Raw genomic sequence first — 6,000 nt, 5'->3', positions numbered from 1 at the left:
CAGATCCAGCCCCCGGGTCTTAGTTTCCCTACCCATGAACTAGAGCCAGGAGTCAGCAAACTTTTTCAGTAGGGTCGGTCCACTGTCCCTCAGACCTTGTGGGGGGGGCCGGACTATATTTTTTTTGGGGGGGATTAACAAATTCCTATGCCCCTCAGATGCATTTTAAATAAAAGAACACATTCTACTCATGGAAAAACACCAGGCAAGCCCCACAAACAACCCAGAAATGCATTTTAAATACTTTTTCTTTTCTTTTTTAAAATATTTTATTAAGGGTTTTCTTGTTTTACAGTGTGAGTGTAATGCCTCGTATTTTTTTTCTCCATGTAACATTTTTACAAATCCGTTTCATTTGTTGAGGCATTAGGGGGAGAAGAAGGCGAGAAAAGAAAAAAAGAAAGGGGGTGGAGGGAGGGGAGATGGATGGGGGTGGGGTCGGGTAGCGGTGTTTCTATTATGCTTAATGTATGTAGAGTTTGGTGTCAGTGTGCTTGTGTTGTTCACTTGTGTTCCTTTGGTGGTGAGAGAGGTTGGGGTTGGCCTAGGGTGTGATTGTTTGTTTGTGATTGGCTGTGGTGATCTTTGTTTTCGTGTGTGAGTGGGGTGGGTGGGTGTTTTGGATCAGGTTAGCCATACTGATTTGTATGCTGTTGGTGGATTATTGTCATTGTCCTGTTGGGCTGTGTATGTGATAAAGGGGAGCCATACCGGGGTGAAGGTGTCTTCTTCTGTTTGTCCCCGTGTCAGTTTCAGTTTATTAGTTAATTTTTCTAGTAAGGCTGTTTCCCATACTATTTGGTACCATTGGTCCATGCTTACTCCTGACAGGTCTCTCCAGTGTCTGGTTATGGTGTTTCTGGCTGCTGAAAGAAGGTGGGTTATGAGTTCTTTGTGGTGTAAATGGGCATTGTTGTCTTAGAAATGCATTTTAAATACAGTGGTCCCTCGGGTTAAGTACTTAATTCGTTCCGGAGGTCCATTCTTAACCTGAAACTGTTCTTAACCTGAAGTACCACTTTAGCTAATGGGGCCTCCCACTGCCGCCGCACTGCCAGAGCACAATTTCTGTTCTCATCCTGAAGCAAAGTTCTTAACCCGAGGTAATATTTCTGGGTTAGCGGAGTCTGAACCTGAAGCGTATGTAACCCGAGGTACCACTGTAAAAGGACACATTCTACTCATGTAAAAACACGCTGATTTCTGGACCATCCGCAGAGCTGATTGAGAAGGCAATTGGGCCGAATTTGGCCCCCGGGCCTTAGTTTACCTACCCATGACATAGATCCTGTGAAATGCAGAATCTTCACTTTGCACCCAGCTGCCTCATACTGTGGTTCTGTTCTGCCTTGGTCAGGCCGCACCTGGAGCTCTGCATCCAGGATTCAATAGGACCTTAATAGATTGGAGAACTGGGCCAAAACTAGCCAGAGGAATTTCAGTAGGGTCAAATGTCAGTTCTGCACAGGCAGGAATAAATCAGATGCACAACTCTGGGATGGGGGAATACCTGGCTTGACAGCAAGACATGTGAAAACGGATCTAGGAGGTCTTAGTAGACCACAAGTTTATCATGAGTCAACAGTGTGATGCAGCAGCAAAAATAGCTAATGCAATTCTAGGCTGCATCAAGAGAAGTGGAATGTCCAGATAAGGGGAAGTCATAGTATCACTCTTATTCTGCATTGGTCAGACACCGAGACAGGGAATCCAGCGTCCAGTTCTGGGCACCTCAATTGAAGGAGGATATTGACAAGCTGGAAAGTGGGCAGAGGAGAAAAACCAGGATGGTGAAGGATCTGGAAACCAAGCCTTGTGTGGAACAGTTGAGGGAGTTGGTGATGCTCAACCTGAAGATGGAGAGACTGAGAGGTGACATGAGAGTAATCTCCAAATATCTAAAGGACTGCCACATGTCACATGGAAGATAGAACAAACTTGTATTTTGCTGCTCTAGTGATAGTAAGACCTGTTCAACAGTGGAATGGTCTCTATCAGTAGTGGTGGACTCTATTTCGTTTTTAGGTGGCCACCTGTCAGGGATTCTTTAGCTGTGATTCCTGCACTGCAGGGATTTGGACTAGATGACCCTTGGGGATCCCTTCCAACTCTAGAGTTCTATGATCACAGGCTTGGAAGGGATCCAGGGGTACCAACCAAACTCAGGCCCTCAAACTCATCACAATATTCTTAAGCTGAGCCAGAAGAGACATAACTCAACCAGATCATTGCCCAGGTAATAAACCTCATTCTTGAAAGGCCAGTGGAAGAAAGATGGGTTTTGGGGCCTTCCAAAAGCCTTCATCACTGGAAGACTGGCATAGGTCCAGTGGAGAAGAATGTGATATTTATTCATTATTCACAGTGAGATATGAAAATGAAATTATGAGATGATATGTTTGCTGCCTGTAGGGTATTGCTTTTTCAAGCCACACTGGTGCTCTTTAAAGGTGAAGGAAACCCTCTGCCACCTGGTAGTGACAAAGTCCTGAGTGGCTCATGACCCTCAACCTGAATTAGCTCCCGAATTGGAGGATTGCTCTTTTTGCAGGGGGTTGAACTAGATGACCCTTGAGGTCCCTTCCAGCCCTACAATTCTGTGATTCTATTGTTATTTCACAGCACAAATACATTATCTGAGGGGCCCTGTTTAATGCTCCCTCAGCTGTATAGGTAAAATGCACAAGGGCACATATCATTTGTTGTGGCAATGTAAATTGATTTAAGGTTTTGGAGTTTAAATTTTGTCAGAAATGACAAACATTACTAAAGAACCCTTTTTGTTGTTCAAGATTAACGTTACTGAATATTTTTGATGATACCAGTAAATATATATGATAAAAAGAATTGGTCTTATATAATCCTGGCAACTCAAATAGTTATTGCAACAGTATGGAAAACAGCCCAAAATCTTACACTGGATGGTACCACTCACTCTGGAACAGAGCTATAATGGAGGAAATTTGCACATATGTTGAAATTTCAAAAAAGACTAGAACCTCCAGGTGTTTTTTATATGATTTGGCATTCCCTTATTACAACAGAACCATCATTTTCAAGACAAGCCTAATTACAATCCTGGCAAATCTAGAACTACATTTGATAGATAATGCTGATGTTCTTTACTCAGACTTCGTTATTTTAACCCCAGTGCAAGTGTACTCATTCTATGTGTCTCTTTTATAGGTTTTTCATCTTTTGATTTTCATCTGTTGTTAGAACTGTTTCCTCTGTTTTACATACATTGTAAAAGGAATTTAAAATAACAACAAAAACTTTACAAAAATAAATCTACAAGGGCATAACAAAGGACATGTTCCCAGAAACTGTGGGATCCCCAGAGGGTGCCTTTGATGATGTCCCTTTATAGCTTTACAGAGAGCAGTAAATTCCAAACAATTCCACAAGACATTTGGCAACATTTCATTGGTCCTCGGACAGGTGCTGCTTTCTTTTCAATTGCTGTTTTATTGTAAAGGTAAAATAAGAGGGTTTTTTCTGTTTTAAAAGCACACTTAAAATAAAGGCTGGGTTCCCAGACTTGTGAATAATTCTGGTGGCCATAAGAACAGAGGAAGAGGCCTGCAATAACAGGATCAGACCAAAGGCCTTTCTAAGAACATAAGACCAGGCCAATGGCCCATCTAGTCCGGCATCCTTGAGATCAGTAGCAGGAAACTAACAGAACACCTGCATGTACTCAGCCCAAGATTCCAGAATACCTCTCCCAGCAGTTTCATGCACATGTTGAAAAGAATGGGAGACGAATAAAACTGTGAGGTAACAGCCAAACGAATTGGCTGTCCGTAGAGACATCACCTTGCCAACAAAGGTCCGTATAGTTAAAGCTATGGTTTTCCCCCCCTTCATGGATCACTGCCTTGCCGTGGCGAAGGGGCTTGAAGAACTCAGAGAAGCTATGAACTATGCCGAGCAGGGCACCCAAGATGAACAGGTCATAGTGGAGAGTTTTGACCAAACGTGATCCACCTGGAGGAGGAACCGGTAAGCCACTCCAGTATCCCTGCCAAGAAAACTCCATGGACAAAGACAACAGGCATATAAAAGTTATGACGCTGGAAGATGAGCCCCTCAGGTCGGAAGGCGTCCAACATGCTACTGGGGAAGAGCGGAGGGCAAGTACAAGTAGATCCAGAGCTGATGAAGCGGCTGGGCCAAAGCCGAAAGGACGCTCAGTTGCGGATATGCCTGGAAGCGAAAGGAAAGTCCAATGCTGTAAAGAAAAATATTGCATAGGAACCTGGAATGTAAGAACCATGAACATGGGTAAGTTGGAGGTGGTCAAAAATGAGATGGCAAGAATAAATATTGACATCCTGGGCATCAGTGAACTAAAATGGACGGGAATGGGTGAATTCAGTTTGGATGACCATCATATCTACTACTGTGGGCAAGAAACCCGCAAAAGAAATGGAGTGGCCCTCATAGTCAACAAAAGAGTGGCAAAAGCTGTACTGGGATGCAATCTCAAAAATGATAGAATGATCTCGATACGAATCCAAGGCAGACCTTTTAACATCACAGTAATCCAAGTTTATGCACCAACTACTGGTGCTGAAGAAACTGAAACTGACCAATTCTATGAAGACTTACAACACCTTATAGAAGTGACACCAAAGAAGGATGTTCTTCTCATTATAGGGGATTGGAATGCTAAAGTAGGGAGTCAAGAGATAAAAGGAACAACTGGCAAGTTTGGCCTTGGAGATCAAAACGAAGCAGGGCAAAGGCTAATAGAGTTCTGTCAAGAGAACAAGCTGGTCATCACAAACACGCTTTTCCAAGAACACAAGAGACGACTCTACACATGGACATCACCAGATAGGCAGCATCGAAATCAGATTGATTATATTCTCCGCAGCCAAAGATGGAGAAGCTCTATACAGTCAGCAAAAACAAGACCTGGAGCTGACTGTGGCTCAGATCATCAGCTTCTTATAGCAAAATTCAAGCTTAAACTGAAGAAAGTAGGAAAAACCACTGGGTCGGTAAGATACAATCTAAGTCAAATCCCTTATGAATACACAGTGGAAGTGAGGAACAGGTTTAAGGATTTAGATTTGGTGGACAGAGTGCCTGAAGAACTATGGATGGAGGCTCGTAACATTATACAGGAGGCAGCAACGAAAACCATCCCAATGAAAAGGAAATGCAAGAAAGCAAAGTGGCTGTCCAATGAGGCCTTACAAATAGCGGGGGAGAGAAGGCAAGCAAAATGCAAGGGAGATCGTGAAACATACAGGAAATTGAATGCAGATTTCCAAAGAATAGCAAGGAGAGACAAGAAGACCTTCTTAAACAAGCAATGCAAAGAAATAGAGGAAAGCAATAGAATGGGAAGAACCAGAGATCTGTTCAAGAAAATTGGAGATATGAAAGGAACATTTCGTACAAAGATTTCCATAATAAAGGACAAAAGTGGAAAGGACCTAACAGAAGCAGAAGACATCAAGAAGAGGTGGCAAGAATACACAGAGGAATTATACCAGAAAGAAACGGATGTCTCATATACCCCAGGTAGTGTGGTTGCTGACCTTGAGCCAGACATCCTGGAGAGTGAAGTCAAATGGGCCTTAGAAAGCACTGCAAATAACAAGGCCAGTGGAAGTGATGGTATTCCAGCTGAACTATTTAAAATTTTAAAAGATGATGCTGTTAAGGTGCTACACTCAATATGCCAGCAAGTTTGGAAAACTCAGCAGTGGCCAGAAGATTGGAGAAGATCAGTCTACATCCCAATCCCAAAGAAGGGCAGTGCCAAAGAATGCTCCAACTATCGCACAATTGCACTAATTTCTCACGCTAGCAAGGTTATGCTTAAAATTCTACAAGGAAGGCTCAAGCAGTATGTGGACCGAGAACTCCCAGAAGTGCAAGCTGGATTTAGAAGAGGCAGAGGAACCAGAGACCAAATTGCAAACATGCGCTGGATTATGGAGAAAGCTAGAGAGTTCCAGAAAGACATTTACTTCTGCTTCA

This window comes from Podarcis cretensis, assembly GCF_951804945.1.
Source record: "Podarcis cretensis genome assembly, chromosome: Z".
In the NCBI taxonomy this organism is placed as follows: domain Eukaryota; kingdom Metazoa; phylum Chordata; class Lepidosauria; order Squamata; family Lacertidae; genus Podarcis; species Podarcis cretensis.
The sequence above is the reverse complement of the archived record's forward strand: the minus strand, read 5'-3'. Positions refer to the sequence as shown.